The sequence below is a fragment of the Dermacentor silvarum genome, chromosome 8 (genome assembly GCF_013339745.2).
Source record: "Dermacentor silvarum isolate Dsil-2018 chromosome 8, BIME_Dsil_1.4, whole genome shotgun sequence".
Classification (NCBI taxonomy): Eukaryota; Metazoa; Arthropoda; class Arachnida; order Ixodida; family Ixodidae; genus Dermacentor; species Dermacentor silvarum.
Window position 1 is genome coordinate 126,426,342 of NC_051161.1, and position 14,279 is coordinate 126,440,620.

Here is a 14,279-nt window from a genome sequence, read left to right on the forward strand (position 1 = left end):
CAATGTTCGAAATGGGTGGGTTAAATGCGCATTTCCCAGTAGAATACTTATGCAAGTAGGCCATTGTGTTGTGGCGGCCTCACGGTCGCACAGCAGCAGCCAGACACCCCCTCTTCCATGTTTGACTCGGTAAAATCTTATCGCGTTATGTGCGGGAAAGGGAAGTGGTGCGAGGGTGCGCAACCGAGCCGTAGAGGCTGTACGATTTGAAAATAAAAGTTAGTTGTTGCTTGTTCTTCAGGGATGCACTACTCGCTTCTGTCTGCTGATTTCCAGCCACGCTCGCGTCCCACACAACATTGGTGACCCGGAGGAGCAGCTAAGGGCTATGGTCACACCTCAAGGCACCGAAATTCCGACGCTCTCCGGCGTCGACGTCAAACTGCCTCCGTTTTGGACTGCGGGTCCTGCATTGTGGTGTATTCAGGTAGAATCACAATTCGCTACACAGCGCATCACAGCAGATTCCACGAAATACCATTATGTGGTGAGCAGTCTGCCCCCATCAACCGCTAGCGAAGTTCGAGACCTGTTGCTTTCTCCATGAGCAGACAACGTTTACGAGGCGTTGAAGGCAACACTCATTCGCAGGATCACGCCCTCCGAAAGCCAACGGCTACAACAGCTTCTTCATGAAGCCTACCTCGGCGACAGAACGCCAAGCCAGCTGCTGCGTCACATGCAGCAATTATTGGGCAGCAAAGTGGACGGTCTTGACAGCCTGCTGCTCCGATAAATATTTGTACAGAAAATTACCCCGAACGTCAGAATGGTCATGACTGCCTCAAATGAGAACAATCTATCCAAATTGGCCGAGTTAGCCGACAAGCTCATGGCAGTAGCTCCCACATCTGTCGCGGCCGTCCCAAGCGAACCGTCTCCACATGAACAGCTTCAAGAGATGAAGAACGAAATCTCGCGTCTCGTGGATTCCGTCTCCGCCCTCCATACCGCGTCACGGTCACCCAGTCAGGTGCTCCGCAATCGCTTACGAAACGCCAAAAACTATGTTGGTACCATCGCAAGTTCGGCAATGCTGCATGCAAATGCGTACCACCCTGCGAGCTCTCGGGAAACGCCCCAGGCAGGCGCTGAGGGCGACCAGCGCTTCTGCCATGCAAGAACGTCGCTTATCAGTCTTTTTCCTAACCGACCGCAACAGCGGCTTCCGCTTCCTCGTCGACACAGGCGCCGAAGTGAACGTAACCGCGGACCGCAAGCGCTCGAACACATCGCCTCTGCAAGCAGTCAACAACACGGCCATGGCCACGTACGGAAACCGCTTCCTAGCCGTTAATCTGGGCCTGCAGAGAACGCTGCGATGGAACTTTATACTAGCCGACGTGAAATTCGCCATCCTCGGGGCCTATTTTTTGTGCCACTTTGGAGTGTTAGTCGATGTGCGTAACCGGAGGCTACAGGACCCTGTGTCACAAAACGATGTAAAAGGCAAGCCTTCAAGACACATGCCGCTCAGCCCTACGCTGATTAAGCCAACAGGCCCTCTTCGCTTCACTTCCATACTCAGCGAACTTTCTGACCGGACGCGCGAGCGCCAACTGGGATCCCCAGTAAAACATGACGTGTTTCACCACATCACCACAACTGGACCACCGGTTCACGCTCGAACACGTCGATTGTCGCATGAAAACCTAGTGGTGGCAAGACAGGAATTCGACCATATGTTGGAGTTGGGCATCATCCAACCTTCTTCCAGTCCTTGGGCCTCTCCCCTTCGCATGGTTCCTAAACGATCATCGGGTGACTGGCGTCCTTGCGGGGACTATCGGGCGCTGAACAGTATCACAACGCCCGACCTGTACCCCGTGCCACATATTTACGACATTCTGGCAGGTCTGCATGGGGCCAATTTTTTTGCAAAAAAATGATCTCGTGCGCGCATACCACCAGATACCTGTGTGATCACCGGAAGACGTCCCAAAGACTGCTATCACTACACCCTTTGGTCTATTCGAATTCCTGCGCATGCCATTCGGCCTTCGCAACGCGGGCCAAACGTTCCAAAGGTTTATCGACGGTGTTCTACGGGGCCTCAATTTTTGTCGCGCCTACCTGGATGCCTTGCTTATCGCGAGCACCACCCTAGAAGAACATGAAGTGCACCTGCGGATTAGTTTTTCGGCGCCTATCTGAGCACGCCATTATCGTCAACGCGGCCAAGAGTGAACTTGGCGTGCCTGAGTTATCATTTCTGGGCCACATCATTTCGAACTCAGGGAGTACGGCCACACCCATCTAAAGTGCAGGCCATACAAGATTTTCCACTGCCGACCACGAAGCGCCAACTACGCGAATTTCTCAGATTACTAAACTTCTACCGCCGCTTTGTGCCCAAATGCGCACAAATCATACAACCACTTCACGGACTGCTGAAGGCAACGCAAGGATCTTCGAATGACCTGCCTTGGTGCGAAGAAGCGAAAAGGGCTTTCAACCAAAGCAAGCAGGCCTTGGCAAATGTGGCTCTCCTGCAATACCCACAGCTAGGAATTCCCCTGTGTTTAATGGTCGATGCCTCTGACATAGCTAACGGCGCCGTGTTGCAACAGCTGAGCGACGGCACATGGCACCCAACTGCATTCTTCTTGAGAAAGCTGACGCCTACTGAGCGCCGCTACAGCACCTGCGGGCGCGAACTGCTAGCCGTCTACTAAAGTATACGCAACTTCCGGCATTTCTTGGAAGGCGTCGAGTTCTTCATTTTAACCGACCATAAGCCGCTGACCTATGCTCCATACTGCATTCTATGCCCTCCATACTCCACCTATGCTCTATGCGTTCGGACGGTGGCACGCACACAGCCCGTGAACTTCGGCAACTGGAATACATCTCCGAGTTCACGACAGACATCCGCCACGTAAAAGGGAGCGACAACGTTGTTGCCGATGCCCTGTCGCGGAGCGCTATAAACTTCGACAATGATCCAGAAGGAGTTAACTTCGACGTGCTGGCGGCAGCCCAAAGAGAAGAACTAAAAAGCCTCCTAACAACAAAACGGCCCTCAAACTACAGTGGATGCAGATTCCGAGATCAGGCGACCAGATTTGCATTGACACCTGAACGGGCAACCCACGCCCCTTCGTGCCTACCAATCTACGTCGCCGCATTTTTCTTTCTGTTCACAAGCTATCACATCCTGGAATCAAAGCTACGCAAAAGTTGCTCACAGCAAGGTTCATCTGTCCAATTATCAACCGAGACGTGCGTTGCTGGGCAAGAGGATGCATACCATGTCAGCGTGCCAAAATTCATCGACATACTGTGACCCCGTTGGCAAAGTTCGTGCCTCCAGACGCGCGTTTCGACCACGTCCACCTCGACATTGTCGCACCTCTGCCGCCTTGCCAAGAGCATGCCTATTTACTGACGTCCATTGAAAGATTCACGCGCTGGGCGGAGGCCATACCTATGGCGGATATCACTGCTGACGCGGTTGCCCGCGCCTTGTTGCACCACTGGGTTGCTCCTTTCGGTGCACCATCCATAATAACAATGGACCGTGGAAGGCAGTTCGAATCATCACTTTTCGCCAGCATTACACGTTTCATTGGTGCTTCTCGCCTGAGAACAACCGTCTACCACCCAATTAGCAACGGCATGGTGGAGCGTTTCCACCGCCAGCTCAAGTCTGCGCTCGCCGCAACAGAAGAGCGCAACTGGATGGAGGCACTACCACTCATTCTCTTGGGAATCCGGACAGCTATCAAGACAGACTTCGGCTGCAGCGCGGCCGAACTAGTCTACAGAATGACACAACGCCTTCCAGGAGAATTCTTCACGGGCAGTCCGCAAAACGGCTGTACAGCTACCGCAGCCTACGCACTTAGGCTACGAGACATAATGGAAAACCTTCGTGCTACGCCACCGCGACGGGCAGCGCCACACGCGGTGTACGTACCATCAGAACTCGGTTCGTGCACACACGCGTTTGTGCACCATGACGCAGTTCATCGGCCACTCCAACCACCGTATAACGGGATATTCCGAGTGCTACGTCGAGGTAACAAGCAGTTCACTATCGACGTGCGCGGTCGTCACGAAGTGGTATCACTCGATCGGCTGAAGCCAGCGCACATTGAAGATGCAGACGCCATTTCACATGCAACGCCATCTGTGACACCGCCCTCCAAGGCTCTACTCGTTCAAACACGCCAAGTCACAAGGACACGCAGTGGACGAGTGCTCCAGGGCGCCACTTCGTATGGACTTCTGAACAATTTAAATCGTCCTGTGAACGTTCGTTAACTCACTAGGAGGGGAAGTGATGTGGCGGCCTCACGGTCGCACAGCAGCAGCCAGACACCCTTTCCCATCTTTGACTCGGTAAAATCTTATCGCGTTGTGTGCGGGAAAGGGAAGTGGTGCGAGGGTGCGCAACCGAACCATAAAGGCTGTACGATTATAAAATAAAAGTTAGTTGTTGCTTGTTCTTCAGGGACGCACTACTCGCTTCTGTCTGCTGATTTCCAGCCACGCTCGCGTCCCACACAACAGCGTTATTAGTCTGTTTTACGGGAGGTGTAAAACTTGGGCGGCTACGCTGGCATAATTACAACTACAACTGAGGTCAAATTTTGCCAATATAAGGGGAACAATACGGCAAGTTTATGTGCGATGGTAAATGCGTGTTGATCAAACATAGGTTTAAAAAATGTCACCAATTGTTTGGATGTATCACGCTGCTACTAGGTTTCCCAACGTCCCAAGAGAACTCTGAGTTTCAGATATTCTCTACTTTGAAGGAATAGGCGGATTTTAAGTGCAATGTGTCGCGTAGTTTTAACGTTTCTGGCTTATTTAGAATGGTTACCATTAGGTATTGAATCCTCATATTTTATTTATTTTTACTTTTTCATGCATACTGTAATAGAACGGTTCGCCTGGCGTCCTCACTGAACTAAAGGAGGCAGTTTCATTTTATTTGGTGACTGTAAGGACAAGTTAATTATTGATGTGTAGGAACATTGATGAATTCTACAGCATTAATGAGAGGGTAGCAGTCGTCGTAATAAAGCTGAATAGGAGGTATGGAATGAAGGTTGTACAAGCCTACGCCTCAACCTCCAGTCACGGTGATGAAGAAATAGAACAGTTTTATGAAGATGTTGAATTAGCAATGAGAAAGGTGCAAACTCAGTATACTGTAGTCATGGGTGACTTCAATGCAGAAGTGGGGAAAAAGCAGGCTGGCGAGCAAGCGATTGGCAACTACGGCATCGATTCTACGAACACTAGAGGAAAGATGTTGGTAGAATTTACGGAAAGGAATAGGCTCCGAATAATGAATACCTTCTTCAGGAAGCGCAGCTACAGGAAGTGGACCTGGAAAAGCCCTAATGGAGAAGCAAGGAATGAAATAGATTTCTTACTCTCTGCCGATCCAAGCATAGTGCAGGAGGTAGAAGTGTTAGGTAGGTTAAAGGGCAGTGATCATAGGTTAGTGAGGTCTAGGATTTCTCTGAATTTGAAGAGAGAAAGAGTAAAATTAGCCAAGAAGAAACAGGCCAACCTAGGCGCAGTAGTAGTAAAAGCAGACCAATTCAGGCTCGTGCTTGCAAACAAATATGCAGCTTTAGAACAGGAATATAAAGAGAACATAGAGGTAATGAATGAAACCGTAACTAGGTTGATCTCAGAACAGCAATTGAAGTTGGAAGTAAGGCACCAAGGCAACCAGTAGGTAAGCTCTCCCAAGTAACAAAGGACCTAATAAAGAAACGGCAAAACATGAAAATGTGAAACTCGAGAGATCAGATAGAATTCGCTGAACTGTCGAAACTGATCAACAAGAAAGTAATGCATATCCGAAATTATAACGTGGAAAAGATTGAGGAAGCAGTAAAATATGGATGCATGAAATCAGTGAGAAAAAAACTAGGCATAGGACAAGGTAAAATGTATGCACTGAAGGATAAGCAGGGTAATATCAGCAGTTTCGATGACATAGTAAAAGCAGTGGAAGGATTCTATACTGACCTACACAGTACCCAGAGCAGCCAAGCTACTTTCATTCGAAGTAGTGATGAACAGGATACAGAAGCGCCTTCTATAACTAGCAATGAAGTTAGAAGAGCCTTGAAAGACATGACCAGGGGAAAAGCTGCTGGAGAAGACGAAATAACAGTTGATTTAATCAAGGATGGAGGAAATATCATACTTGAAAAGCTTGCAGCCCTTTATACGCAATGCCTCACCACTTCAAGTGTACCAGAAAGCTGGAAGAACGCCAACATTACACTCATCCATAAGAAGGGAGACGTTAAAGAATTGAAGAATTAGAGACCTATTAGCTTGCTTTCAGTATTGTATAAAATATTCACCAAGGTAATTTCAAATACAATCAGGGCAACACTTGACTTCAGCCAACCAAGTGAACAGCCTGGCTTCAGGAAGGGATATCCTACTGTGGATCATATCCATGTCGTCAATCAGGTAATAGAGAAATCTGCGGAGTACAATCAACCTCTCTATATGGCTTTTATAAATTATGAAAAGCATTTGATTCTGTAGAGATACCAGCAGTCATAGAGGCATTGCGTAATTACGGAGTACAGGAGGCATACGCGAATATCTTGGCAAATATCTACAAGGATTCCACAGCTACCTTGGTTCTCCACAATAAAAGTAGAAAATAACCTATCAAGAAAGGGTGAGGCGAGGAGACACAATCTCTGCAATGCTATTCACAGCATGCTTAGAAGAAGTATTGAAGCTCTTAGACTGGCAAGTCTTAGGAGTGAGGATCAACGGCGAATATCTCAGCAACCTTTGGTTTGCAGATGACATTGTCCTATTCAGCAACAATGGGGATGAATTACAACAAATGATTGAGGACCTTAACCAAGAAAGTGTAAGAATTGGGTTGAAGATTAATATGCAGAAGACAAAGATAATGTTCAGTAGCCTGGCAAGGGAACAAGAATTCAGGATCGCCAGTCAGCCTCTAGAGTCTGTAAAGGAGTACTTTTATCTAGGTCAATTACTCACAGGGGAGGGTACCCTCATCATGAGAAAGAAATTTATAGAAGAATAAAATTGGGCTGGAGTCCATACGGCAAGCATTACCAAATCCTCACTGGGAGATTACCATTGTGGTTGAAAAGAAAAGTATACAATCTTTGCATTCTATCGGTGCTAACATATAGAGCAGAAACTTGGAGGTTAACTAAGAAGCCGTACAAAGAGCGATGGAACGAAAAATGTTAGGCCTAACGTTAAGAGACAGGAAGAGAGCGGTGTGGATCAGAGAACAAACGGGGATAGCCGATATTTTAGTTGACATTACGCGCAAAAAGTGGAGCTGGGCAGGCAATGTAATGCGTCCGATGGATAACCGGTGGACCATTAGGGTTAGAGAATGGATACCAAGAGAAGGGAAGCGCAGTCGAAGAAGTAGTAGTTTAATGATTGGAAAATGTAGAGAGGTCGGCCGGAAAATGGAGCAAAACTAGGTGGAGTGATGAAGTTACGAAGTTCGCAGGCGCAAGTTGGAATCAGCTAGCGCAAGACAGGGGTAATTCGAAATCGCAAGAAGAGGCCTTCGTCCTGCAGTGGACATAAATATAGGCTGATGATGATGAAGTTCAGAGTAGATAAGTAATTGGGGCTTTCTCAATAAATTACACATGCAAGCACTCTAGAATGTTATGAGCGCGTCTAACGAGCGGCGAAGAATTGAGCCCACTGCCCTGGCAGAACTATAAAAGCCACCATGACCAAATTTAGCCAAAATTGGTGGTATGCTATGGAAACTCTCTGTGCGAAGTTAAATGTGGTTGGATCATACACAGCCTCTGTAAAAGATTTCTTATTCAAGTGCTAAAGCGTGTCATATGCTATGCTTCTCAGTATCCCGACATAGCTATAGAGCGTTTTTCATGGGCGCCGCCATTGCGTAGGTAGTGGCGCCATCTATGGGCAGTTGGCATGCTGGCTTGGGCGAACGCTCGTGTTGTATGCTATGGTCTACGCTCAGCGGCAGTTTGTGGTGTTTTTTTTGGCACTCGCGCGATCTATTTAGCATGAAATGGTGTCTTCTACGTGGGGAATGGTCGTGTGAATCGTAGTGAAGGAATTTAGGTCTGATTTAGTTAAGCGGCTGGAGTTTATGCTGACGTTAGGGCGGACGGAGCACCCAGCGCGAGGTGTGCGCGTTTGTTTGAGCTTACAATCGGCCTCGGATATCAGTTAGGTATTTCTGAAAATTCGTTTCACGAATGTTACCTTACTGCAGCATTCTCAGCACAGTAATTCTAAGCTCTGGTTTAGCTGCAACGAGTACTTACGAAACATTTGACGATCTTAACAGCGTGGGTACCGTTCTGCGGGAGAATAAGTCGTACTGTTTACTTTGACAAGCGTTCAAGTTCTTATCTGTAGATACATTGGAGGACTGCCTTGTTTGCTGGGCAAGGTTTGAGCCCACAAACAAAATAATTTCGTTAATAATAACCGCATACCATACAGTGTGAATCACACTTTTTGAGTGGTCGAACGACCAGCTGCAGACTGCGCGAGCGTCCGCGGCAGTACTAAATGCTGTGTTATAGATCTGTTTGCTCTATATAGCGCATGGTACAAGTGGTCCAAGCATGCGGCACGACCATGCGAAGTCTCATTGCGTCGTTATCGTTCTGTTTTATTTTGCCGCAAAAGGAAAACATATAGGAACTTTCAGTCTCGTAAGTTCAGTCATCTACGACGCGTTCACCTATCTTACGGAAATTGTGGCCTTACGAAAAAGCTGTTGGATTCTCCTTATGCAATCCCCTTAGTATATTGTGCATTACAGGGTAAAAAGGCAATGCCGATCTAAGCACGAAGCTTGTGTGTATACGTTGGTTTGCCAACCGCAGTGCTCGCTGTGTTGAGCTACGCCTTCGGCCTCTTGCCGGAGGCTAACGTAGACATAGTGATTTGAAGTCTACTAGGCTTAAAATGCGTTAGAACGATGCTGGTGGCTGACGAAAATGTTTTACAACAACTCTTCGTTGAGTGAAAACCAATACATCCAACATAGTTCACAACACATACACACACCGCGGCTGATAATGCGCATCGTATTTCTGCACATCCAAAAGAAATTTACAGATACTGCAGCTACTGCTGCACCTAAAGGCTACACAGTGGTTGTTCGATGACCTCGTAACAACAGAAATCCCGTAAATTGCACTCAGAACTAGCTAAAGCACCTCCAAATCGTCCCGCAGCGCGCGACCGGCAACACATTCAAGCCGCGCCGCGCCGGCTCGCACAAGCCAGAGAGGAGGAACGGCTCGTCGCGCGCCCTTTCCTCCTCGCCCGATGAAAAGGTCTATAGGTTACAGCAGGTTTATATTTTGTGCAGTGAGGGGGGACATGGTAACTGCAATGTGTGAAAAAAAATTTGACGTTCCTCATGCAGCTAGAAGCGTTGCGAATAATTATTGAACCGTCTTTTTTCTGTCCCTATTTTCAGCTGCCATAACACGTTCAGACTTGGTTTGTTTTGACATTTGTTTACATTTGGCGAAAGTAAAGAGCGCGTTATGGACAATATGTAGGTAAACATTAAAGACAGGGGACTAATTATGGCATTTGCAGTAAATTACGCATGCAAGTGATCCGGAGCTTTATGAATTTGTTTTACGAACAAAGAATTTATCTCGTAGCTCTGGCAGAACTGTGAACTAAACCGATATCAAATCTAGCAGAAATTGAGTAAGCAGGGTGAGGGGAGGAGTCAGGGAGGGAGAGAGGGAGGGCACCATGGTAAATGTTATGGCGAAGTAGCATGTGTGTTGATGAATTACGGGCTTTTTAAAAATTCCCGACAAGAATTGCTCCAAGGGATTACTTGCAGGCAAAGCTTCAAATGGTACAGTCATATACGAGCAACTTTTAATGTATGCAATATAATTACAAGAAATTGAAAGTTTTATTGCAACTGTTCGAAAGAAACAGCTTCGCTGGAAATCGGGTTGTCGCACACATCTGCTGTCATTTTTTTTCTAGTGAATATTGGAAGTAATTTATGTTTATTGTACTTTGTTGAGTAGAACTTCGACAATATTATTACCTAAACTAGCGATACATTTAGGCTGTAATCTTTAATACCAAGTACGTATAATTATTAATCTTGTTTGGAGCAAATGTACATGTTTTATGTGCGCTCTACTGCTGGTACTGGGTGGGATCAGAGACCTCAGCGATATAGTTGCGATAAATAAATGCAAATTCCAACAATTTTTCAGGCCGCGATAGTCCCCTTTGTGTGATTGAGAAATAGGTCTGTCTGTTTAATATAAAAATAACCGACAGACGCATTTTCAGGATCTTTCACCTATTGTAATAGTAATTCGTATTATATATATATTGTGAGACGACGCCCGGGACGAAGGCAGCGCTCTTCTATTGTCACACACCGCGAGACAGCCCACGAACACCAACCCGACGAAATGATGTTGATTATGTGGATGGGTATATATATGCACATGAAGACGATGATGAACTGCACAGGTAGCGCTCACACTAACTACCCCCCCCCCCCCCCCACGAAAGCGACCGCTAAGGCAGCGAGTCAGAAACGGTCGGAACGCCGAAGATACGGCTTCAGGCGAGAGACGAACAATTTCGGTGCTGTGACAACGGCGGTCAGTAACCGAGGTAACAGGAGCTACACGATAGTTCACGGCAGATGTTCTTTCAAGCACGGTATATGGGCCGCGATACCTGTGAAGAAATTTTTCACGGAGCCCTGGCACTCGAACAGGTGTCCAGAGGAGCACTTCGTCGCCTGGTCGGAACGAAATGACACGGCGGGTTGCATCACATCGGACTTTCCTCTTGTCCTGAATGGTCGCGGTGTGGGCGACGCGGGCGGCGAACTCCTCTGGTAGAGATGTGGATGGAACAGAACGCGTAGACAGAAAGGTGGTGTCCAAAACAAAAGACGGTGCACGGCCGTACACGAGGAAAAAGGGGCTTAGTTTGTTGTGCGTTGAACGGCAGTATTATATGCAAACGTGACGAAAGGAAGTATAGTGTCCCAGTTTGTGTGGTCGGGTTTCACATACATGGAGATCATGTCGGACAGAATTCGACGGAAACGCTCGGTAGGACCATTGGTCTGGGGATGGTACGCAGAGGTGGTCTTATGAATGGTGTTTGAGGCTTGCAGGACTTCAGCAAGAACATGGGAAAGAAATGTCTTGCCATGGTCACTTGGAAGAACACGAGGCGCACCGTGGCGCAAGATAACGGCTTGCAGGAGAAACTCGGCGACCTCAGAGGCCGCACCAGAAGGAAGAGCTGCCGTCTCAGCGTAGCGAGTGAGACGGTCCACGGCGGTGACAATCCAGCGGTGACCCGCGGGTGTAAGCGGAAGGGGTCCGTATAAGTCGATGCCCACGAATTCAAAGGGAACGGACGGGCACGGCAATGGTTGTAAAGGGCCGCCGGGAAGAGAAGTCGAACGTTTTCGATGTTCGCATGACGCACACGAACTCACGTACTTGGCAACACTTGTAGACAGGCCAGGCCAGAAACAGCGAGTCTTAATGCGGTCGTAGGTTTTATGAAATCCTAAGTGACCAGCCGTTGCGTCATCGTGAAAAGCTTGTAAAATTTGCAGTCGAAGTGAGCGAGGGACGACTGGGACCCATCGGTGACCGGTAGGGTGGTAAACTTGCCGCAATAATGAGCCATCATGAAGTTTAAACCGTGCCAGTTGTCGTCTTAAGCGGCTGTTGGGAGGACGGGATAAGCCAGTGAGCCGGTCGATAATTGTGCTGCAGTAAGTATCTGCACGTTGGAGGGAGGCGAGGTCTTCTGAGGACAGAATGTCGACCGAGGTCACGAACCGTACCGGGGCCATGGTTGTGGTCGGTTGGCTGGGCGGTTCCGAATGGAGGGAAGGTGAGACAGGGGGCATTTGGCGACAGCGGGCAACGAGATAAAGCGTCAGCATCGTGATGGTGCCTGCCAGACCTATGTGTGACAGTGTAGTCGTACTCCTGCAAACGCAGAACCCAACGGCCGAAGCGTCCGGACAGATTCTTCAGGGAGGACAACCAACACAGAGCATGGTGGTCAGTCACAGTTGTAAATTGGCGGCCATATAAATAGGGGCGAAATTTTTGTATGGACCATACGATGGCGAGGCATTCTTGTTCGGTGATAGTATAGTTTCGCTCAGCAAGAGAAAGAGTACGACTCGCGTAGGCCACGACTTGCTCTTCAGACGCGTGGTTCCGCTGCAGCAGGACAGCACCTATTCCATGCCCACTTGCGTCAGTGTGGAGAATAGTAGAGGCTGTGGGATCAAAGTGACGTAGCACTGGTCCTGATGTGAGGCATCGCTTGAGGGTCTGAAAGGCGGCTTCACATTCATCCGTCCAGGTAAAGGGTATGGTCGTGGTCAGGAGTTTAGGAAGAGGAGCTGCGATAGTCGCGAAGCCACGGACAAAGCGGCGGAAGTAGGACGCTAATCCGAGAAAGCTGCGAAGGTCTTTAGGTATGGTTGGTGTTGCGAAATGCTGTACAGCAGCGACCTTGTCGGGATCTGCCTCAATGCCGTGCTTGCTCACCACGTGACCTAATACTTTGATGCTGCGGCTCGCAAATCGACACTTCTTTGTATTGAGCTGGAGACCGGCCTCGGCTAGACACGTGAGAACGTCGTCTAAACGTTCTAGGTGCTGGGAGAAGCTGGACGAAAAGATGACAATGTCGTCTAGGTAACATAGGCAGGTTTTCCATTTGAGGCCGCGTAGTACGGTGTCGATCATTCGTTCAAATGTGGCTGGCGCATTGCACAGACCAAAAGTCATTACGTTGAATTCGAAAAGGCCATCAGGTGTTGCAAACGCCGTCTTCTCTTTGTCGGGTTCATGCATCGGGATCTTCCAATATCCCGAACGCAAGTCGAGGCTCGAAAAGTATTCGGCACCTTGTAAGGTATCCAAAGCATCGTCAATACGGGGCATAGGATATACGTCCTTACGGGTAATTTTGTTTAGTGCCCTATAATCGACTCAAAAACGTACCGAACCGTCCTTTTTTTAACTAGGACAACAGGAGATGACCAAGGGCTTGCTGAAGGCCTTATAACGTTCCGTGCGAGCATGTACTTGACTTGGTCTTCTATAACTTTCCGTTCAGCAGACGATACACGGTAAGGGCGGCGACGAATGACGCGGGATCCGTCGGTTTCGATGTGATGAGCGGCCACGGTTGTTTTACCCAAGCCATCCGAACACACGTCAAAGCAAGGTAAGTGTTTCCTTAAGATGGTCAGCAAGGCATCAGTCTGAGTTGGGCTCAGATCTGAACTCACAGTGGCCCTGAGAGCACTGGGTGAACCGTCCGTGGGCGTACACTCGGCGAAGGAGGAAACAGGCGAAGCAGTGACGACGCATACTGGTGCTGCGTCGATAAGCATGGCAACAGTGGACCCCTCCGGCTGCAGAAGTGACTCTGACGTCGTGTTGTAGGCGGTGAGACTGGCGCAGCAGCGTGAGAAACGCCCTAGACAAGAAGCGATGGCGATTCCCCGAAAAATGCAGCCCTGAGAAGGGGAAACCACTGCGTCGCCGTCGATATTTTCGCTAGATCTAATGGTGAGAATGCGGGCTTCGCCAGGTGGAAGAACAAAATCTGCCACTGTGATAAGGTGGAGCGGTGAGGAATCGGCAGCGTCACAGAGCTCGGTGTCCGTAATATGTATAAGTGGTTGTCCGCACGAAATGACAGCAGATGCAGCTGACAAGAAATCCCAGCTTAAGATGATCGGATGAGCGCACGACGGAGGCAGAGTAAACTGTATATGATGGCGAATTCCGTCGATGAGGACACGAGCAGTACACTGTCTGGTAGGGTAAATCGGACTGTCATTGGCGCCACATAAGACCGGACCAACATACGGAGTTTCCACTTTTCGTACACTCTAAAACAGTTGCACACTTTGGGGCGTATTTTTGCCACAGAACAATAATCGTCATCTCACTTGCGTGGCTTTCCTTTCTTTAATGCTGTGCGCCCGGCACTTCTCGGTCACGAACGACAAGAGCGTTATCAGCGTGACACAGCGTTCTCGACAGGAAAGCAGAAAGTGCACAGTTTTCAAGATAGGAAACGCAAGAAAGACAGATGACGATTATTGTTGTGTGGCAAAAATTCACCCCAGTGGGTGCAACTGTTTTTAGAGTGTATACGAAAGCATAGTGCGCGATGAATAACAGAAATGGCGGTGCCAGTGTCAATACGAGCATCGACAGGAA